Raw genomic sequence first — 24,236 nt, 5'->3', positions numbered from 1 at the left:
GCCAATAGTTAAGCAGTGTTCTCTGTTAGTGCTCAGTACTAGGTCATAATTTTAAATTCAGGATAATACTTGGAGCATTATATGTACTATGAAATTCAAAATATTCGTTACTAGGTCTATAGCACATTAACTATAGAAATTAAACATAGAAAGATCTTGGTTGTTCTTTATTAAGAGGAGAACATAGACTTTAGAGAAATATCTACAGTGTATATTCTGCCTACTTGCTTTATCTTTTTTAATCCAAGTAAGTGCAAACACAAGAAGCATTCAATATACCTTCTCTTCAAGTATAAAAAAATAATTTCAAAAAAGATTTCTTATAATATTTTGAGTCTTTCTATGAGCCCAGTTAAAGGCATATGTGTGAAGGAATTGGCTAACTGAAGTCCTAAGAGAGAAACCAGCTTCCATCCAGTGAAGTGTGGATCCTGGATACAAATTCATCTCTATCTAACTTTAAAAGACCACATTATTTAAGCAACGCCATATTTTCTCTTTCTAAAAAAATTTTATTTATGTGCATTGGTGTTTTGTCTCTACGTATATATCTGTATGAGGATCTCGGGTACCTGGGAACTGGAGTTACAGACAGTTGTAAGCTGCCATGTGGATGCTGGGAATTGAACCCAGGTCTTCTGGAAGAACAACCAGTACTCTTAACTACTGAGCCATCTCTCCAGCCCCAACACCATACTTTCTCAAAAAAAGTTTAAAAATGGAATGACTTTTAATTGTGTCCCTGGAACTAGATCACTATCAGGAAAGGATATTACAGTTGTAATTCAAACATGGGGTTAAGAAGGTAGATAAACTTGATACTCAACTTCAGAGTCTCATGATCTAATCTAAATGTCTTAAGAACATGCTTTACTATTGTGTAGAATAGATATGCAAACAGGCATACATTTATATATACACTAAACAACTGGACATTCTCAAAGTTCTGGAATTTTCTGGGCCAAAATGTTCTCACTTACAGGCTTCCTATTTTGAAAAAAAGGTACTACTACCTATACCCAGGAATGCTAATCCTACAGAATTCTCTAGACAACATTCAAGTTGTCATGGATTCTCAATTCAAGTTGTCAATGGCTGTCTGCTGAGTACTCTTAAATATATGGAATGGCGATGTATATCACTATAGTAAATTTGAAACACCATGAAGAAAAGTGGGCCATGTACTTGCAAATCAGATAAAAAAATGTCAAGGATTTCTCTGAGTTGCAAAATTGCTCGAGTCTTACAATGTTGTTTTTGTTTAATATTCTTAGTAGTTTCCATTGGGTACTTTTAAAAAATATTGTCTGTTTACAACAGGGCAAATAGCATGTTGTGGTTGTAAAAGTACCTTTGGTACAACCTCTAAGATTCTCTTCTCATGCCAGCTTCAGCACATGCTGCCATTTCAGAGCTACAGGGATCAAATAAAGGGCAATGAAATGGACCTTCTGCTTTAGATAGCTAGGCAGAGATGAAGACAGCTTGAATCGGGCCTGAACTGCTGTCAAAACCAACATCTTGCTTCATCTCCCTTCCCTCCCACCTTCTGAGGTTAGAATCAGTCACCTGGAACTAGAATGACTATCAGAATCAAATTTTTACTCAGGCAACAAGATAGAATTTAGGAATAGTTTCTAAAATGGCAACAAGATTTTGTTATTTGCTTAGCATAATCTAAGTCCAACATTCGTGTTAAACTTCTTCAGAATTCTGTATTGGTTTCACTTCCTTTACTTATTAAGCCACAGAAAAATTTTCTTTCTTTGTTCATCCCTTTCCCTATCAACCTCCATCTATCTCTCTCCCCTCCTTCTCAGATAGACCTACTAAGCTCCTTTTTGTAATTAATTATGCATGAGAGGTGGGAACTACTTCTCCCCTAACAGACCATACATCAGTTTAGAAAAGATCAATTACAACTTGATAACTTGAGATTCCCCAGATACCAAAGGGCTATAAATAATTCTTTCAATTAAAAATACTCGTTCTCCATATATGTTCACTCCCTGTATTTTAACTATCTTTATTCTCTTGCATGAAATCTTGGGATATGATGCAGCCTTTGCATCTAGAAGTCTGAAAAACTACTTAGGGTTAACAACCACCACTTGGCTATAAATTAAAGGCAAGTTGGAGTCACAAGTTTCAGGCCTGAGGTGAACGCCTTTGAACCAGGGCAAAATGAAAGCAGTTGTCCATAACCAGCAGCCTTTTCCAGTACTGAGCACGATTGAAAGGCTTCCAGGGAAGCCTTTGAACAGGTTTCTTTGAGGAGTCCTCCAAAGCCTTCCCAAAGGGCTATTATTAAGTCTAGATGGGGACTTCAGTTCTCTATGTCCAGCTAAAATCCCTCTACTGAATATCAACTTGATATTAGAAAATAGATGAGCTTGACTCTTACCAGCCTTTAAAACTTCTAAGGACTCTGAATTATGTAGTGTGAAACCTATATAGCAAGGCTTTCAAAGCCAGAGGCATAAGGTCACAGATCTGGGCATCAGAAATAGGGTCTTACTCAATATGTGACTGATTATTTCCAACCACTCTGTATATTATGTTAAGAAGAAAAGAGCGAGCCATAAAAGTAGTTTAGCCCAATTTTAAACAGTTAATTTACCAAGGGGTCAAAACATTATTTGAAATAAGGAGGAAGTGGGAACAAATTTAAGTCCTCAGTCCTGAACTGCCAGTATGGGACTCATTGTCAATGGAAATACTACATAGTGAATAACAACAACAAAACCTTCTTATTGAGCTTACTGTCTATTTTCAGTTTCTTCTAGGAATACAGGCAAATAAAACACATTTGTATGTTCTTAAGAAAGGCTTACATTCCAACAGGATAAATTTGACAAAACTGTATATAGGACAAGAAAAACACGCTGATGACTGTGTTGCTATCTATGTGTTTGTAATGAATGTTTCCCCAACTAAGCTGTGAAGTCTCTGAGGGTAGTTCTTTTATTTGTTACATAGAGCAAAGATAGTAGACACATAGATATCTTTGGATAGGTCAAGATAATAATAAATGAGAGTATCAAAGATTATCTAATAAAAAATCAGGAAAGGTTCAAAGTTGGAAGCATATTATCTCATTTTTCTTCAATCTGCTCTGTCTACTTAGAGTGAACTTTTCCTGAACATATAGTAAGATTACTACATTAGTTAAATGGTTCTGTATTGCCTCGGGGATAAGAACATAAACTTGTTATGAATAATACCAAGACAATCTATAATGAGCTCTATGCCTATTTCTCACCATAGGAGGGATAATACTACTGTAACAATGGTTTATTATCCATATGCACTACAAGTTCCTTGATGGTAAAAATTCCATTTCATTTGTCTGTATGAAACCAATTCTTAAAACAGTATATCACAGTTACTACTAAATATGCAGTAGTATCTTCTAATGGCATAGGAATAATATTACTACATATTTAATTTTCCTCAGAATCTCTTTCATTTCATTTTGCCTCACAGACCTTGTAAAGATTGTCAAATAATTACATATATTTCTGTATGAGTCTATTAAACTCATCTTCTAGTCCTATCTGACACCATAATTTATCTGCATGCATGTCTTCTCACTTAGAAAAATATTATTATACATTACATAACTCCTGAGTTATTATACACCCTGGACTAAGTTGATACAAATAAGTAGTCTCAGGTATAAATATTGGGTTGAGCAAAGAAAGTAATTTTATAAAGGCAGACTCAGGGTTATAATGGTAATTATTATAAGCTGAGCATAGAGGCAGACTGCTTGGATTTTAATCCTGGATCAGTCCACTGATCAGGAACTATTTTTATCACTTTCTTCATCTTTGATGTGGAGTTAGTATTTGTACTTTTTCAGGTTCCATGAAGAGTAAATGAGAAAATTTATATGAAGTATTTAAAACATTGCCATAGTGCACTATAAACACTTTAATGCCAACTAACACTTCCAGTTATCTAATATTTGATTGTGGTAGTGACTGTCAAGTCATTTATTAAATACAGACATCAGCTGTACATGCTTTATGGCTGCTGCTCAAACCTCAAGAAGTGAACCACAACATGCTCAGAGATAGAATTGCCTCTAAATTTTATTCTCAGCCCCAAAATAACATATATGGCCAATGATTCAGAGCATTCCAACCCCTCAGGTATACTATCTGGTCTTCAAAATTAAGTATATTTTCACTAATTTGGACACACATACACACACACATGATGTGATATAAAGGATTCCACAAAACTCTTACCCAATAAATCCCTACCTACTGAGTTTTTCTGTTTATTGAGAAAACTAGTCGCCAAAGCCTCCTTAACTCAGCAAGAGCTCCAGGGAATAAAAGATGGTAGTAGGGACTGCCCATACTTTTCACATTTGTTGTTGTCTTAGAATTGTAAATAAAAGCAACCCAGCCCCAGATGTGGGATTCCCCTCTATATGCTGTGCATATGTTTTATTATCACTGGTTAATAAAGAAGCTGCTTGGCCTGTGACAGGGCAGACTAGAGGTAGGTGGGAAAACTAAACTGAATGCTGGGAGAAAGTAGGGGAAGTCAGGGAGATGCCATGTAGGTGCCAAAGGAAACAGATGCACCCTAGAACCTTGCTGGTAAACCACAAGCCTTATGGTAATGCACAGAAAATAGAAATGGGTTAATTTAATATGTAAGAGCTAGCTAGAATTATACTTAAGCTATTGGCCAAACAATATCGTAATTAATATTGTTTCTGTGTGATTATTTGGGTCTGCGTGGCCAGGAAATGAACAAACAGTCTCCACCTACAAGCCTTCTTAAGCTAGTTCAGCTATGACTATGTACCATGAGTTTCCCAAACCTCTTCAGAGGCTAGCATAGAGATTTTGACTCAGAATTGAAATAAAAGAATGGGCAGGGGGAGTGATACTCAAAGAAAATGTGTTTAATTTTACACACAAATTCTCAGTGTACAGGGAATCAGAGGTCTTTGTTGATCTTAAAGTCTCAGACTCACAGAGATGGAAAATTTTTATCAGGTCTCAATGCAAAAGGGAATGTGAAAGGTGGAGCTTTAAGGTAGGGTATGAGCTAAAGGTGACTGAAGGACAAAAGGAATTTGAGTCTTATATTAACTGCTGGTGGACAGTCCTCAAAATGGAGAAGACAGGACTATATCAAATAGCTTTGTGTCGAAAAATTGATCTGAAGATGAAAGGTCATTTGGTTGACTGAGCTCGGATTGCCTCATCTCTATGAGAGAGACCCAGTCTAACGACAGAAGGAATAGCGTTATTTTAGCTTCTATCAATCTGTTAAAGTTGAATTTATGACACTTGCAGAGAGTTCTAAGTATATTTTTAGTATGTGTATTTTTCTCTACTGTTGTGAGAAGTCATTCTGTATATGTGTTGCTTTTATTGGTCAATGAATAAAAAAGCTGGCTTTGGCCTGTGATAGGGCAGAATAGAGTTAGACAGGGAAAACTAAACTGAACGCTGGGAGAAAGAAGGCAGAGTCAGATAGAAGCCATGTTGCTGACACAGGAGACAGACTCCTCTGCTAGAGCACACTAGAACTTTGCCAGTAGGCCACAACCTTGTTGTGATGTAGAGATTAATGGAGCTAGGTTAGTTTAGGATATAAGAGCTATCTAGAAATATGCTTAAGCTATTGGCCAAACAATATTGCAAATAATATAGTTTCTGTGTGATTATTTCGAGTAAGGGCAGCTGGGAATGAACAAGCAGCATCTGCCAACACTCTACCCTCCCCCAACACATTTATTTCTGATGTTACTTTTAAAATGAGGTATTTTAGTCACTTCTGTAGATCACACACAATTCCCAATAACTAATTTTAACCTTTTCATCTGGTTCCAGAAATGAACCAGTGCCCAACAGGGAGTTGCTGTTGCTTTTGGAAAACTGCACTCTCACAAAAGAAAAGTGAAGTTTGAGCCTCTAGTTCACCAGACCAATGGGCCTGTATGTAAAGTGAGGAATAGTAGGGACTTTGGGGTGTCTTTAAACACCAAACTTCCCAAGCAGACTCTTAATTCAGAAATACTTCTTTAAAATTCCTATACTCATAGCAGATTTAAAATGTCCACTTCTTTAAGGGATTTTCAAAATGAACTATTAAATAAAGTATTTTAATGAGTTAGTTGTCTCTAACAAAGAATTGATCCACTCATAAAAACATCCAAGTCTTTTTGTGTCCAAGTACACATTCTAGGTCAGTTTGGTCTAAAAAACCATTCTGTTATCAGTTCAATTGATGACTTCATTCAAAAACATAATTCAGTTTAATAACAGCTTGATTCTGCCTCATTACTAATCAATTCAGTATAATGTCTTAGTTTCATCAATGAGTCAATTAATCCATTAAGACAGACAAGATTTAATAAATTGTATTCATTACATTTGATGAATAAATAAAAAGTGCTTAGGACAGGAAGGCACAGAGTTCTTGAAAGATTTTGACAAATGAAATAATAAATTACTTTCCTTGTATATCTAACTGGTGAGGGAGGGCCTTCTGTCTATGTGCTGCTTTTATTGGTTAATGAATAAAAAAAAACTGGCTTGGCTTATAGCAAGGTAGAAGGAAGGCAGAGTCAGAGAGAAGCCATGTAGCCCTGCTGGAGACATGTCGAAACTTTACCCAGTAAGCTGCAGCCACGTGGTAACACAGATTAATAGAAATGGGTTAAATTAATATGAAAGAGTTAGCCAATAAGAAGCTAGAGTTAATAGATCAAGCAGTGATTTAAATAATATAATTTCTGTGTGATTATTTCGGTTTCTGGGCAGCCACGAAACAAACAAGCGGTCTCCTCCTACATCGAACCATATATGCACACACTGTGGGTGCTTTTGAGATGTGGCCCAGTCCTCTTGCCTTGTCTTACAAGTGTTAAGATTTCAGGCATGTGCCACCACACTTGGCTTCCTTGCATGTATTAGTGTGCCAAGTTTAAAAAAAAAACTCATAGAAACCTTAAAGAACAATTTGTAAGAAAATAAAGTTTCCAACAATGGCTATTCATTAACAAAAAGTATGAGTTCAAAATAGCCAGTGGGTTTGTTTTTAGTTGTATCTCTTATACTTTGAAATATTACAGTTTTTTTAATTCCACTACAAGAATGATTTTTCAATTTTTATCTTTAACAAACCATTCTATAAGTGACTCTCAACATCATCAGAGCATCAAAGAGTATTTAATAAGAAAGATACCACATAGGGATATGGGACCCAAATTTCCACAGGGTAAAGTACATATACAAATATACTGTATGAAGATATACTGTATAAGCAGATATGCAAAATTACACTAAAATATTAAATTTAGCATGTGCCTAACCATTAACCTGTAGGCTTCCACTTCAAAGGAGAATATACCTCATGAGTATATATGCATGTCATACCAAGGCAGTCTCCAACTCTCTTTGAATTAATTACAGAAGATATTATGAAGTTGGAAACAAAGCAAATGTTCTTACACCTCCATTTTCCCTTCATCTCACCACATGAAGACCACAGAGCCACATGCTAAATATACGGAAACATTGTAATTTCTCTAGGATGCATTCTTCTCTGTTTCTGATCTCACCTCCATCTCCAATGCACTACAATTAAGATTTCTGTGATAAAATGCCTCACTTAAGGCCTTAATTTCTCAGCCTATATGACTACTAAAATGTTCTTTAGTAATGGTGAAAAAACTTTTAGAATTATAAATTCTTTTAGAATGACTAAAGAAGAAAATGTTATGTCCCTCAGAATGACAAAAGAATATGGACATTTTCCTGAATATTATCTTCTTATTCTAAACCATAATAATAGGAGGAATCAGGAAGATGAATAACTAAATATTTATTAAGCTCACTGAGAGGAAAAACTGAGTATTTTCACCAGGAGGCCTCCAACACCAAAATGTCTGGTATACAATATATTTTGAAAATAAATGAATTAATTACTACAAGACACATAAGTCATCAGCAACCATGATGAAGGCATGTCTCAAAGAATTCACAACATAACAATTCCAAGTAGTTTAGTTAGATATGAAATAAGTGCTAGAATCAAATACAGAAGGAGGACTGTGAGAGCGGAAGGACAGAAGCTCATTTTGGCTGGGGATATTTTAGAAAGTCCCCTGAAAAAGGCAATACTTATGCATCAGTTCCAATTTTATACACCTATTTTGTGCCAGGAACTTTCTGACCTGACTACTTTTACCCAACCGTTTTGATGTGGCTTAAGATAAATAAACCATCATGCTTTCGTCCATGGTATAAATGACCACGTAATGTGTAAAACAGATGTCCTTCCCCCTTTGCTGAGCCTTGCCCCAATGCTAGCCTTTACCAGAAGGTGAAGAGCAGGGTACATGCAGAGTAGAGTTGACATATTTATACTTTCCATTTTACAAAGAATGGTGGCCTGGCCTCCTTTACTCATCGTTATAGTCCAACAATTCTTCTCAGTAAATTATATCCCCATTCCCTGAGAATTTACACGTACCTGGATCTATATACTTCAAATTGTCTTTTTCCCCCTAAAATTCAATGACACCAAAGGGAAATGATGTTGACCAACACTGAGTTCTTTTCTTAGACTCAAAGTATACAGGAAATCTCCAGTTGGATTTCTAATTGCAATTTTACACATAATATTATAACAGTCCTTTAACTGGGGGATTTTCAAAAGTATGATTGACACAACCTAGAAGTCAGCTTGTAAATGCATGTCCCTCGGTGGTACCGTGCTTACATTTGCAAAACCCTAGGTTTGATCTGCATCAGAGAGGTGTAGAGAGAAAGGGAAGGAGGGGGGTGGGAAATAAGTTAACCTAGCTGATATATAATTTTTAATTTTGTTTTTTCTAACTATAAAGGTAATGTGCTTGATATTTTTAAAAGCAAGAACTTAACATGGAAGGACTGGAGAGAGGTTCTCAGAAAAGTGGTTGTCATGCAAGCATGAGGACCTGAGTTCATATCTACAACATCAATATAAAAAGCTGGGCATGTCCATGTACCTGTTATCCCTAGTTCTGAAGAGGCAGAGACAATCAGATCCCTTGGAACTCCTAGCTGAATTGGTGAGCTCCAGGTTCAGTGAGAGACATTATCTCAACAAGTAAGGTAGAAGGCTAGGGACATAGCTCAGTGGACAATGTGCTTGACACACAAGCACGAGGACCTGCGTTCAAATCCCCAGAACCTACATAAAAGCTGGACATGTGTGACTACCTGTAATCACAGCACTGCTACCAGGAGAAAGAGGTGGAGAAATGGGAATCCTTGGCTGCTAGCAGGCCAACAAACCGGACATGCACAGTAGGGAACAACAGAGACATTGTCTTAAATCAGAAGGCAAGAAATGGCCTACAAGAGTGTTCTCTGGGGGCTGGAGAGATGGCTCAGAGGTTAAGAGCATTGCATGCTCTTCCAAAGGTCCTAAGTTCAATTCCCAGCAACCACATGGTGGCTCACAACCATCTGTAATGAGGTCTCGTGCCGTCTTCTGGCCTGCAGGCACACACACAGACAGAATATTGTATACATAATAAATAAATAAATAAATATTTAAAAAAAAAGAGTGTCCTCTGACTTCCACACATGTGGTATGGCACATGTACAACCAGTCACAGACAAGCAGTCACACAGACACATGGCAAACCTAAAAAATACAAGGGTTTGAAGAAATCACCTGCTGACTTCTATCCTCACTCTCACACACATGCATGTGCATACTTACACAAGCATACACACACTTGTGGGTTTCTTCATGATAACATATCAAAAATTTCCTGCTTTAGAATTTTTAGTGCTGGTCATGGAGTCCAGAGCCTTGCCCATGGTAGACAACAACTCTGTCACTGAGTCATAATTCCAGCCCCCAGGACTGGTCTGGAAAATATGAGGGTCCAGAATAAAAGATGCTCATTAGCTAGTGCTAAGAGCTCTACCACAGTAATGAAAACCATGTCATCAAATGAGTTGCCATTATGACCAATAGCTGCGTAAAGATGTACCAATTTCATGAAATGGAGCCATAAGGAAACATTTTTGTACCCCATGGAAGTGAGAAATAATAATAAAAGAAGAACTGAATATATATAAAGATACACAAATAAAAGTTGTAAACCTGTATGCATGTTTATATTTGTCTAAACTTTGTTCTATGTTATATACTACAATAGGTAAGAAAAATGACCTGTTTATGTTTTCATTTTATCTGAAAGGTAATATGCTGAGTGATCTATGTTCTTACCATGTCTAGATAGTGGGTCAAAAGGTTCTAACCATTTCCTGGTCTCCCAACAACTGCATACCAGAAAAACTAAACAGGGGCAAAGCCTGTGAACATAAATGCCTGTACAAGTGGCCCGTATCCTTAGAGAATCTGCTTAATGCCAAGGATTCAAAGAAAAACTAAATATGAATATACACAACTTTTGTCTGTAATTTCTGGAGGTTCACAGGCTTGAAGTTAAGGGCTCCAGTCTTGGCTTCCCTTCTTTTCTAAGCATACAGCAGGCTTAGCTGGTAATTAGCAGCATCACCTTCCAGAAACAGGTTCCATACTCACTCTTGCTCTTTGCCTCAGATGTTATGCTAATGGAGTGTGGATAGTGGTTTAACTCAACTTGACTTGGGGTCCTTGGGAAACTGGCTCATTGCCACAACTGTTAGCCCTGTCTTGGAAGCTAATGTGCCATCTCGTGTATAACAATAACACAGTAAAAATAACAGAACAGAAATTCTCAAAACCACTTTTTTTTAAAACTTAGCAAATTGACAGGCATGCAAAAACCCGACTGGAGGTGTAATTTTTTTCGCCTTCTTTCTACGTTAATTTTTCTTCCTGATTTCAATTAGCCAAACTTGAATGGAGACATTACAGACAGTTCAACCCCACCTCAGAGCTGTGCAGACAGCTCTTGTTGCCAAGCTGTCTATCACCAAGACAACTGGGCCAATGTGCTTTGCTCTGGGTAAATAGCTCATCAGGGCCAGTTGCAGAAGGAGCCATTTTACAATGACCTCCCATTGGATCAAAACCCTTCTACTTGGCGATCTAAAATATGTTTTGAAAGCACATGGGGTTATAAATAAATAATCATTAATATTTCCACAAAATTCTTTACACTGATGAAAGGTGGCTTTGCTCCAGAGGTCATTTATTTGCAAGTTAATTTGAGGGATCTAGTAAGTGCAGAGTTCCTCTGTTTGTGAGTCATTGTTATTTTTTTTCCTTTGCATTAATCATACGTTTCTTCCAACACTGTCTTGTCAACCACAAACTCCCCTGAAGTCATCAGTAATATAGCAATCTTGCTGTCTCTGGCCTCTTCTCTTGAAAACATTTGGAATTAAAGGCTATGATAAACTGTGAGATGGTTGGCATTCTTGCCTCAGATGAAGCAGTCAGCTGGGGCTCATGCTTAGACACAGTGCCATTTAGCAAAAACATATTTTTGATAAGTTCAGCACATATAAATGAGTCAGAAAGAGAAAAACTCAGCAGATTCAAAAAGAGTTGATTTTTAGTTGTTGTTGTTGTTGTTTTAATTTGGCATACAAGTTCTGAGTTTGGGCTCCTTAGGGGTCTAGCAGGGGTGGTAGACCATTGTACTCCCATCCAGCCTCCATTAGCACTGATCCACCCTCAGCAGCTTTGTGAGAAGCCCCTCACAGCTTTGTTGTTCTCTGATCGCCTTGGTGGCAGGTGTCTGCTAATCAAAGGCTTAAGAAGGTGTAGGCTTTAGGAGTCAGTTCTGACTGGAAGGAAAACTTTCCATTCAGCCTTGGGCAACAATATTGGAGGGTTTTTTTTTTAATGTTATAATCAACTCTGTGCCAAGTGAGGCCCAAGCTCCCCCTACACAGCCCCAGGAATCCAAAGAAAGAAGTGTTTTCAATTCTCTTCAGAATGTCTGATCTCCCACACTGCAGACCAAATAAAAACAGTCTGGGCCAATTGTGCCTCCTCCTACCCCCATCTATTGTGGAATCCGCCTGGGAGAAACTCAGGAAAGTTGGCCTTGGGCCAGCACTGGCCTTCCATGGCAGCAGAAAATTTCCTTCACCTTCCCTCCATCAACTGTTTTTGGAAAATGAAGGACGAGCCCCCATCTCAGATATCCCATGGGAAGGGACAACTAGGTGAGACAAAGCAGAGCCTAAAATGATTTAACCGGAATAGAACAACCTGAGAAGTTCGAAGGCCTGAGTTGGCATCTCCTGTTTACTTACTGCTTTTTGTTACCATTGCTCCTAGCAACTGGACACTCTGAGAAAGAATGCCCAGTTGCTTGGGAGTTGAACTGGCCACAGAGTGACACTCAGCGTCTCAGCTTACTTCCCAACCATAGATTCACACTACTTATTCCACAGACCAGCTCTTGTCCCTGTTCTCCACTGGCTAGCAGTGTGACTCGGCTACCCGTGGACTTTCACTTTGGTTCTCCCATCATAGTAACTCAAGGTCACTACTAATGACCTCCGCCACTCAAGCAGTTCAAGTCACTTCTGGAGTCCTGAGTTGTGAAAATGTCTAAGTGGGGTGACACCCCTAAGTTACTACCTACCCAACCCTCACCAACTTTGACATTCCTTGGCCACAGGTCCCTCGAGCTAGGTTTCTTAGGGGCCTCGAAGTCCTGAGAAGTTTGAGTGGGTCCTGCAGCACCAAGTCCATTATAAAGTCTAGGTGGCCATGTTCAAAGCAAGAATAACTTAAAACTCTAGGTTTTCTGGCCAGATACCAACTTATACACTAATAAAGTTCATAGCAGATTTTTCCCTAAGAATTTTACCAAGCCAACCTTTCTTTCAAGGTGAGTGAGAAGTACCTAGGAGGACATGGCTCAGGACTACCAGGGTTTTTAGCTAAGAGCTAGAGCAGATAGTGATAAAGGCTTGGATAAAGCACAGATAATGGAATGGGAAGTCTGGAAAACCAAAACCTTCTCAAGACCTCAATAAACAGAAAGTAAGAAGGCTAATCCTACAATTGCAGGTGCATCAGAGTGTATCAGGGAAGAATGGGAAGAAAAAACCCCGTATGACCCTCTTTCATTCTTAACATAGAATGGTCCCTACCTAAAGTGGTGGGGGGAGGGCTGTGAGGGAGAATATAGTGGAATTTTAAGCAGTATAATGCTTAGTAGAAATACAGGCTATTTCCATTTTCAAAATATTCTAGTCTGGATTTATTAAAATAAAATTAAATAAAAAAAGAACAAGACTAAACTCAAACTTACGTTTTTGTGTTCATGACATTAAATAAACAGATTTTAGTGAATTCTCCCCCTTTTAACTTGTTGGTTGGTATTGTGTAGATGCAGCCAGCATCTAATATGCTTTCAATTGTGTCTTCAGCCCTCAAGACCCTGGGGGTCTGAAATCTCAGCCAACTTTGCAATTTAATCCCAAACCCAAGGCAGTTCAGATTCCAAGTAACCTGTTACCCTCTGCTAGCAAAACATCACTGGTGGTTTGAAAAAGGCCATTTTTAATAACCCCTTTTCAGTTTCCTGGCAGGCCCCCAGCTTTACTTCAAAGTTGATTTTCCCCAGTGAGAGTACAGCTGGAAGAATCCAGAAGTGCACTGTGCCATGCTTCCACTACCCTGGACTTCGAAGGCCCAGCTCTAGGGCAGTGAAGAGGGCTGGAATTGGAAGGCAGACAGGGGGCTGGGCAGGCTGTGGTTCACAAGGAAATTTCCCAAAGAAAAAACAGCCCATCACCCATAACAGTAAACAACCACAGAACTAAATCCAAATTGAATTTTGGGATTGTATCACTTTGGCTTATTTTTAAATTTGATAATAAAAAAAGAAACAACTGTAATTTGGGTTGCCTCTTAAGTGTCACAGTAGTTTGGGATTTTTTTCTCTCTCAGTGGCCCATTATTTAGTTGTCATACAATAAGATGCCAAGCAAACAATCTGAAGAGACACTGGAGGCAGGGAAGAGGCAAGAAAGCAGAATTTCATTTGGGCCAGCAAATGAAGACAACTGCAGACTGAGATAGCCTTAAACTCCAAGACAGTAGCCTTGCAGGCCTGAATTTTCTCTTATGTTTCTTACCCAGGACTAGTGAAGTTGGGGTTGCCAGTAAAATGACCACTTAGCTCAAAATGTCTCATTTCAACTCCAAGTCTTCTTAAAACAGCAGAGAAGGACTGGGGCCAGAAAGTGCTTTCTAGTGCAAACACTGGTGCACTTTTACAAGGCAGGTAAAGCCTGAAATTATGTTGCTAATTAATTTTATATTTCCTCCAGCTACCTAGAACCAACTGTAGCTCAACATTCCTCAATTGGGATTTTGCCAAGAATTCAGATAATGCCATTTATGGATCATGCCAACAGTTGAGGTCATGCTTTCTGTCTAAAGGGGAAAAAGAAATAGGGAGGAATTCGTGGAAAGTACATATGGGGGGGGGGAACAAAAGGGAGAGAGAAAAGAGATGAGAGGTAAAATCTCTCTATAGCAACCAAGCCCAAATAGACACATAGAGGAGACAAGGCCCGAGAGGGATTTGTACAACTTGGTGGTGGACATGAAGCAAAAACAGTCTAAAGCAGCATTCACAGGGAAAGTTCAAGAAATAGTGAGGTGGAGTCACAGAAGCAACCCCTCCAAAATTGTGAAGGACATCAAAAAGCGTGGTGCCTTGCATCATGGCTGCTGGCAAACACTCTCTGCTTCATGCACGCCAGGAATGTGAACTGCCTGCCACCTGGTTCAGGGTCTGGGAATTAGAAGTGAGGCTTTGTTTCTAGCAGGAGTTTAGGGATATGAGGACTAGAGCGAAGCTCTAGGATCAGGCTAGCCTGAGCTTCCAGCCGGATCACCCACCCTTTGGATAGCACTCTGTCTAGGCATCCCTATTGTAGAGATGAGAAAAGTGAGGCCCCAAATGGAAAAATAGCATAGCCAAAATGTTGCTGTTAGCCACAGAGAAAAGGCTGGCACCCAGCTCCCAGCTGTTCATATTGAGTATTCCATTGTTCCAAAAGAAAACGAGAAAGGCAAGACTATGCCAGATTATTTCCTAAAGTTATAAGTTAAAATCCTGATATTATACCATCTCTATTTTTAAATGTCAAAATACCTTTTTGGGAAACAATGACTCCAAAAGTAACCATTTGTTTTAGGATGTCTTCTATGTTTTATAGTACAACCAGCAAAAATAATAAATTGAAGTTCCATGGGACACATCAGTATCTAGGGGCAAATATTTGGCATGGAATAACAGTAGTCTAGTCTGGTCTCTAGCCATGTATCACCAGTCAATCCAAATCATGTGAGCCTAAGCCTGGAACCCGTTGTAAAGGCCACTGAAGTGTTATGCAGGGAACAGTGAGTTTGAAAGAGGATGGCTTGGCTGGGATGTGCGGGGAGGGTGAGCTAGGAAAAGGATGAAGCACTTGGAAGACTGGAGAACCAAGATGCCTTGGGTTCAAGCTCTCAGCCTGTTTTGTTTTCTTTACTGTTACTTTGTGATGACAACTTCTAATTACCATTATGCCCTGCTTTAATTTAATATTTTTGCTATTATATGGTCATATTTTTGATTTTCATCTGTTTTTAAATTTTCCTCATAAGGAAAAAAATCATAACATTCATTTTCTATGTAGTGCGCTCCTTGTATAGAAGTTTAGAGAGGTTTTGTGACTTGCCCGAAATTACCTGGTTCCTACATGTTCCGCTTCATTCTCGATCTGTTAGTCCTTTCTTTAGTCTACCTGTCTATTCTAGTTTTGTTAACTTAGAGCCTTTCAGTATGATCCATCAGCTGGAATACAGCATTCTAACACATACTTTCAGCTCTCCCACCCCCAAATGCTCAGAAGCACCACTCCGTATGCCAGAGCCAAGAAGCACCAGGTTTTAGGTCCCCCCAAAATTACAGACATTCTGGGGGTGTAAAGAATTTTGCCTCTTGACTACTCACTAATGTGACTTGTGGGAAATGTGTGCCCCAGTGTCCCATCACAGCAGCTACCCTATTGCTATTGCTTCTGGCCAGATAAAGGCCAGAGCAGGAACTCTGCATGTCAAAATGCACAGCCAATGTGATGATTGCCGTCAAATTCTCATGACCCTCACTGGGATGACTCGACTAAACAATCATGTTAGAAATATACTTCCTCCCAGACCACACCATGCACTACCCAGTTAAGTGTCAGTCTGCTCATGAAAAATGATTTAACCATTAATCTTAAGCAAGATTAATTTTAAAGCTAGAGCAAATAACACTGACAAAACAACCACAATATTTCAGATCCAAAGCTGAATGGGTTTGAGATCCCTACTTGGAACTGTGGTTGTTTGAATTGTTTCTAGTTGGGATTCTGGTTGTTTGTGATGACCCCTATACATATACTCCTTCACATGGGGGAGGAATCACATTTTCTAAGTGAATAGGAAAGATGCCCTCTGGCTCTTGATGAGTTTGGTGATTAGCAAGTTCCAGAACCCTGACTCAGCAAAAGTACTGGGAGTGAAGACCTAGTAGTCACTTAGCTGTGGCTCCGATAGATCTTGCATCATTCAGACTAAATAACTTCCGAAAGAAGTCGAATTAAAATCTATCTCTGGGCAGGCAGGAGCCCAGCACAGATCATAGATCCGGCCCATCAACAAATGTTCATCTCTCAGAACCTGGTAAAATAAAACAGGACTCATGGGCTTTGGGTAAAACAGTCAGCTTCCCAGACTCACATGGGAAAAAGTTAATATGGTGGTAATGAGCCACTTAAATGCCTGTCTGCCTATGTTACAATAACATGCCCTTTTCATTCCTTCCAACAGCTCCCAGAGGGCACTGTGGACAGCCATGATTTCTGGGTATTTTGTTCCCACTCCACAAGCCTACCAAAACCAAAGCACTTCCTACTCTCCTGATGTTTTTTTAACATGCTGAGTGACCTACCCATTCTCTTTCCCTTTTATTATCTATTTGTCATGAGTTTTCTTTCTTTTATGTCTTTTACAATTTTTTCTTTTTATCCTTTCAATGTTTAGGACTTATTTTTCATCAACATTGTTCCTGGGGATATTTTTCCTTTCTCTCTATTCTTTTTTTTTTTTTTGCTCTTCATGTCATATTTTTAGTAATTTCTTTTTATGTTTGGTAGAACTTCCTTTTACTATGTTTTTGTTGGGTTTTGCTTTACTGTTTTTATGGATTTTTATGTTTGTTTCTTCTTTTTTCACTTTTAAAAATGGGGTTTGGCTTAATATTCTTTTGCCATGCATTTTTTTCCTTCTCTTGGGTCTTAACTGATGTGTTTTTCCTTTTTGCTTTTAAGGAGGTTTATTAGGAGGGTATGAGTAGTTTTTAGATATTTTGGGGGAGGTAGAAATTTTTTCTTTTATAATTTTCCTTTATCTATATTGTTTTCTTTAATTAAAAAACTTGTCTCTCAGCCATCTGTGGTGATACACCCTGACAATCTTGATACTTAGGAGGTAGAGGCAGGGGGATTATGAGCTCAAGGCTAGCCTGAGTTACACAGTGACATCATCCTGTCTCAAAAAAAGAGAGTTTCATTTTCTTCTCCTCCTCTACCATTATCTCATGTGCTCTCCTTTGTCTTTGAACTTGAAACCGCATCTTTATTTTAGTACTGTTTTAGAATCGCAGAGATGTTATAAAGACAGCACAGAGGATTCAACATCCTCAACAATGAGCATTCTCTACTACTGCCTCTCACTCATGGTATATAATTTTTATGCATTTTATTGTGTATTACATTTTAACTAAAGCTATTCAAATGTCCTTAGTTTCTGCCCGATGTCCTTTTTCTATGCCTGTATCCCATCCAGGATCCCACATGACATTTACTTGTTACATCTCTTTAGACTCTTCTTGCTTGGACAGTTTCTCTGACTTTTCATCTTTTTGGATTATAGTGATAGGTTCTGAGGCATAGTGAGTGGGCAGGTGCCTTACAAAATGTACCTCAGTTGTGACACAGTGATGCTAACCTTAGTCTTGTGCTTTTTGTTTCTCCACTGTGAATTGACTTTCTCCTTTACACTGACTGCATTTTTTTAAATCAAATCCTTGCTTGGGATGGAAAGAAATAATCTCCACCTTCTGGAAGATGGCCAGTGCCACATTATTTTGCTCTGGTTCTTTCAGATTGTCTTTGTATTCCCTTGTCATGTCATGACCCTTCCATATAGTTTTTCACTCATTTAACTTTCTAAGTGATTTTATTTGTCTTTGACACTTGTTTGCTTCATTTTAATTTCAATTTGCTTTCCTCTATCTCCCCTCCCCATCCTTTTTTCTTCTTTACCTTTTAATGCTCTCCCGTTTTTTATACCATTTACATTTCATTTATTGAAAAATAATTGTCTACATTTCTATGTCTATTAATCTATTCTTTTTCATAACATTTTCTTGATTAAATTAATATACACTATATAGCTAACATATTTTACATAGCTAGAAGAACAATACAAAGATGCAAAGGGGAAAATGTACCCTCATTCTCATCCTCTAAAGCCTTTGTATTAATGTTCATTATCTACTGGATTTCACACCACCCTTGAAAGCTGTGTCCCCTCCCAGAAATGACAAACAGACCCAGTGTTGGAACTCCTAAGAGTGACTATTTTCTTCAACAACTCTGATCCATCCATGGTCATGGCCATTAAAATGAAAATTAGCTGGAATATCAAAGTGATAGTTATGTATTTTCTTGTATATAAGCATCCACATTAAAATCACCTATACACACTCTTTTCCTAGATCTCTTTAGCTCTAAGCACCAGGAGCATGCATGTGTGTGTGCATGCTTGTGCCTGTTTCCCACACTCAGTGAACATCTAGAAGTGAGTTGGAGCCTAGGGATCTTGGAGGAGGAGCCTCTGAGAGAAGTGAATATACACGTGCCTGGAAGGCATCAGGAAGACCCCATCAGGCGCTTCACAGTTCAGATGGCCTACTTGCAGGCCGCACTCTGTCACCACTCTTCTCTCATCCCAATGATTTCCTCTCTCTCCAGGTATGAGTTCTGGAAAACTGACATTCCAGCCCTGCCCCCCCTATGCAGCAAGGGTAGCGAGTAAAGCTGAGTTGCTGATTACTTTGCTCTTTTGCACTCCCATTTCCCTGACTGAGAAAAACAACAGGACAGCCTTTCCTGACAAGCCCTCTCCTTAGAAAGCTTATTTTAGGTGCAACCCCCACACAGGAGCTTGGAAGGGGTTGGAGGTGTGTGGGAATTAGGCGGCCTCATAATTCCTTTCTGATGGTGAGATTCAGTCATCCGAGTACTTCTGTTGTTGCTGTCAATTAAGACTGACACCAGGAGGCGAGCGGACACCGAGCTAGGATCTTTAAATCATTCTAGCCCCTACCAGAGCCCTTTTCCTCCTGCTTGTTCTGTTTCATTATGGCACTACGTGTTGAGAAAAGGAGCTGGGGATAATTCTATAAAATGATATGTCCCAGTCTTCCAAGCCAAGGTTTCACTGTAGCCCAGTCAGAGTCAGATAGCGCTGCAGGTCCACCAGCCTGGTCTAAAGAGTAGTTTTCTGGTGGTAGAGAGCCACTCTATGTTGTCTCAGAGCAGTTCTTCCTGGCTTTTGTGTGCCTCTATATAGCAGCCAAGACTGTGCACTGGCACTAGGCTAAAGACCATGCGACTTTATCTTCCTACAATGTGGTATTAATTTTCACCAGGGGAAAAAAAGTGGCTAATGGAAATCGGGCATTTAAGGTAGTAAGGAGGACAGTTTTGCCTCAGGGCAACGCATAAGGGTTTGATTTTCTTTGAATTCTCAACCTGATTCTGAGGTTAGCAGTAACTGGTATAAGGGCAGTGCAAATACATGAGGTGAAGCCCTCATCTCCGAGCCAGAAGAACCCACTGGCTCAACAGCACAGTGATTTTGAGCAGTCCACGTACTGAAGGACTTTTCGGCAATGTGGTTCTCATCCACAGTGACCAGACTGAGCATGTCTACTATGCAAAGCAAACTCAAGCAGGCAAAGTAGTGTTGGGGGGGAAGGGACATAAAAAATGGTCCATAAGAATGTTGGAACTCCTGCTTTTCTGGCTCATTCCTCGTGTACAGCAGCAGAGGAAGGAGAGATGTTTACAAGGGCAGACAGATATGGGAGGAGCTCAGAAGGCCTCCACACAAGCATCGGCCTCTTTGAGACTATATGGAGCACTGTTGGTGTTAACCAAGCATCAGGAATTCCCTAGGCTGACCCTGGAAAATATTATTGACACCATAAATACTGAGGTAGAGAAGTAGAGCTAGTGGAGGGAAACTTAACCTTGGAAGTGTAAAGTACTTGCTTCAAGGGAGCCAATGACTTACAGAGCAGGAAATGGTCATGGAGATATGTTAATTAATTTCCAAACCTAACTATAATAAGCAGTTCTCAAAGACTAGCAATTGTAAACGACAGGGAGACTTTGAATTGAGAGCAGAAAGAGGCCATAAGCTATGTAGGAAGGTGAACCAGGAAAACTCAAAAAAAATTTAGGGGCCTTTATATGTGACCTTGAAGGAAAAAGGCAAAACGGCAATGGTAAAGATGGAGCATAGGAAATGCCAAACAAGCACACACAGCAGGTATGTTCAGTTCTAATATTAAAAATGAATTTGCAATAAACTATAAAGGTAGAAAGAACATTTTTGAACGCCATGTATATATGTAATTTTTCAGTTTTTTGTAAATGAACTATTATACGTACTTATAAGATAGAATTGAAATAGGATGCTTCTGTTAAAGCAAACACCCAGGCAGTCAAGCCTGATGTTACAGGACTGTAATCCCAGCTACCAGGGAGACTGAGGCAGGAGTATCATAAATTCAACACTTTACTGAACTACCAGTGATGGTTGACTTAATGAACTACCTGGTCTCGACACAAAATGTTCCAAAAATGCCATGGTTGTGTTTTAATGGTAGATAGCTTATCTGGAATTGTCAGGATCCTCGGTTCATTTCAGTACACGCTGAGCTATCTCTCCAGCTCAGGAAAACATTTTATATGTTCCTTGTATTATCTTTCAGAGACAACTGATTTTCCTAGCATGTTCTAGGTAATCATATGCCTTTCTGAAGGCCGCTTTCCTGTCAGGTTTCCTTCATAGAAACAGGTAATTTGCACAGCAAGGCAGGATCACCAAAAATTTCAGCAGGCAACAGTGTATTTCATACACACATGAACTAACTCCCAGGGAGAAAGGAGCAAGAGCTTTGAGGATCCAGAACAAACTTCAAGAGTGTACACTCTATAGTCCACAGAGAAAAAAGATCAATATTTGTTACTGTTCGTCCCTATATTTTCATCAGATTTGGGCTGTAGAAATATTTTAATTCTAGTAGGCCCTTGCTCTGTGAGTGTATTTGTCGGCGGTACTAGAGCTGGAACCTATGGCTTTGCACATGCTAGTTAAAAGCATTTGACCACTGAGTGCCAGCAATTATGGTGTTAATATTCATGCCACTATGATTTGTATATGGTCTGAGTGTGTCTTATAACTTTTTATGTTGAAATTTTCCTCCATTGTAATGTATTAGGAAGATACAAAATTAATTTAGTGATAGTGTTTAGAGACAAGGCCTTTAAGAGGTGACTCCATTTACATAAGGCCGTTAAGGTGGAGCTCTCATGGTTGAGTTCTGGTAAGGTAACTAGAGAGGGAAGATACAGAGTCATGCACATGCCTCTTGACCCTTGTCATATGATGTTCTATAAAGCCTTGGGACCCTGGTTGCAAAGTCAAGGGGTCTTGAGCTAAAGTAGTCTTTGGCTTATAAAGTCTCCAGCCTCCTGTATTCATTATATAACAGTAAATGGACTAATATTGATATTTAGACTCCACAGTGCTGTTGTAAGTACTAAAGGAATTCATATACATAAAAGTGTTTAGAACAGAGCCTTGTCTACGATAAGACAATATATGTATTAGCTAGTGTCGTCACTATAGCTGTTGCTTGTTGTGGCTCCTGGTGCTGCTACTGTTAAAGAAAACATCTTAGAGTTTCTGGATGCTATTTCATATTTTCCACAGTTTTTCCTCACAGTTTTTCTCCAAAGATGAGAGGGGTTATCTGTCACTGCTCTTTCTCTGAGATACCACCCCCACCAAGAGCTTAAACTCTAGAGCCAATTGTTAATCAAAATTGTACCTCAAAAACTGCCCTGGGCACAAGGAAAGCTTGACCTCCCTGCCTGTCATTCCTCTTGAGGGATGGCTGTAACAAGCTGCCTCACTCGTTCCCGTTCCTGTACAGATCATGGAAAGACATGAGCAGGTCAGCAGGCAGTACACTCTCTGGGAATTAACCCGGAGCATACTGTTTCCATTCCTTTGTGTGATTCTGGTCTTCTCCATTCCTTCACTTCTCAACGCTTCTGCGGAGTTGCATGCTAACTGACTAGCTACAAACAATGCACTGCCTTCTCCTTAGCTAGGCTTTTGGCAGCTAAGGATATAGACTGGAACTCCTGGGACAGACTGTACTCCGTAGACACTGGTTCCTTCTCACTGTAGCTGGAACCTTTCATCTCATTCCCATAAGGACCTTGTGAAAAGGAGAAGCCACGCTCACAGATACACAACCCACGTTTGCTCACCTCCCTTTTCAGGTAAAGGGCGGCTAAGACATTTACATTCTCCCACTAAGTTTTGTCACTGGCATCCTCTTATGGTCTCCCAAACCTTAATTGTTCTTAGACTCCCGGTGCGAGTCTTTGGATGATCAGAAGCATTTAAATATCTTTGGTTCAACTACCATAACCTCATCCTACACCTACATCATTTATCCACATCCTGGGTCACACCCAGGATCATTTTGTCACTGAAAACTGCCCCACCTGTGTCATCTTTTATATCATACTCTCTGTTCCACTGAGGACTTTTCTTTGTTTCTCTAACTTGCATTCTTAGACCTCTTGATATCTCCCAATTTACCAGACTCATTCAGCATAATTACGTTCTCTGACTGGCCTGGGATCTGCAATTCATTATGCCAGTCACTCCCCTTTCCATACTCATCACCTTCTCCATCATCTCCTGGTACAACCTGCAAATCCACACTCTCCTGCCTCCAAGAGTTCTTCCTGGAAATCCTGGCCAGTTTCTACTATATATCACCTCGATAGCCTCATGTCTTTCCTTTGCTCACTGCCTTAACTCCTGAATCTTTATCCCTGTCCTCTCTAATGGGAACATCATGCTCAAACCTCTCATTTTTTAAGGCAAAGCGCCTGAGCCTTACCTCTCCAGTTGCTGCCTCTTTCTCTCCCCTTTTCTTTTGAATAAATGGTATAGTCACTGCCTCTTCCCACAGTGCCACCTGCTTCTGTTTCCTGGGCAAGTTCTCTTATCCCTGTCAATACTGCTATTATTAGTATTAATCAAATAGTATTTTTAATTCTACTGTAGCCACTACTAGACATAAGGGCCTCCAAGAGGAGCATCATGTCTAACTTAGCTATGTGGCCCCAGAGCCTAGCACAGTGCTTGATTGATAGGAGGTGCTCAATAAACGAATTATGTCACAAACACTTACTGAGCACCTACTAGGAACCAAGCACTATATCGGCTCTGTTAGCATCCACAGCACTTGGGTCCTAATCCATCACAAAACCCACATTCAAGAACCATTGATTCTCACAGAAACTTTCTCTCCCTTGTCAATGCCCATGACCACTGCTCTGGCTGGATCTTCCTCACAATAGGCATTCAAAGTTTGTTGAAGAAGTTTGATAAAACCCAGCAGATGCCAAAAGACTAGTTTGCTCATATAAATAAATGCCCATGGGTAGGTTTGTTAAAGGGTCTGGTAGCTGAGAGCAGCTTTTCCAGGCTTTCAGAACCATTCACTTGAAACTCTATCTCAACATAGCTCAGCCTTACTAAGCCTCTGCCTGACTTGGCCTTGGCTCTTTTCTTCAGCTTCTCTCAACAAATCTTTGTTTCCAGGTTTTTCTCTTTCATCTTCAAACCAGTGAAGAAATTTCTTGGTCTTCTACTCAATAGTATGAAGAAATACCAATACTAGAAGTGCTGCTGACTTGAGGGTCCCACTTTACGAAATGTGTGTCCCCTTTCCACTCAAAGGCTACCTTTGGTAGCTCTGCTTCATTCTGCCAACTGGATCCTATGCCAAGTGGTCAGTAAGAATAGAATTCAGGTTTAATGGCCAGGGAAAGGCTTCACGGATAAGAAAGGGAAACTTT

At 39.5% G+C, this 24,236-nt stretch overlaps 1 long non-coding RNA gene across 2 annotated transcripts in view; it reads right to left on the bottom strand.

Moving 5' to 3' along the window:
* The window catches only part of LOC101995128, a 45,932-nt gene that overhangs the window by 10,717 nt on the left and 10,979 nt on the right, over positions 1–24,236 (bottom strand). The gene's annotated exons all lie outside the window — the stretch shown is intronic.

The sequence above is a fragment of the Microtus ochrogaster genome, unplaced genomic scaffold (assembly GCF_000317375.1).
Source record: "Microtus ochrogaster isolate Prairie Vole_2 unplaced genomic scaffold, MicOch1.0 UNK65, whole genome shotgun sequence".
NCBI classification, from domain to species: domain Eukaryota; kingdom Metazoa; phylum Chordata; class Mammalia; order Rodentia; family Cricetidae; genus Microtus; species Microtus ochrogaster.
This window is presented reverse-complemented; position numbering and strand designations above follow the sequence as displayed.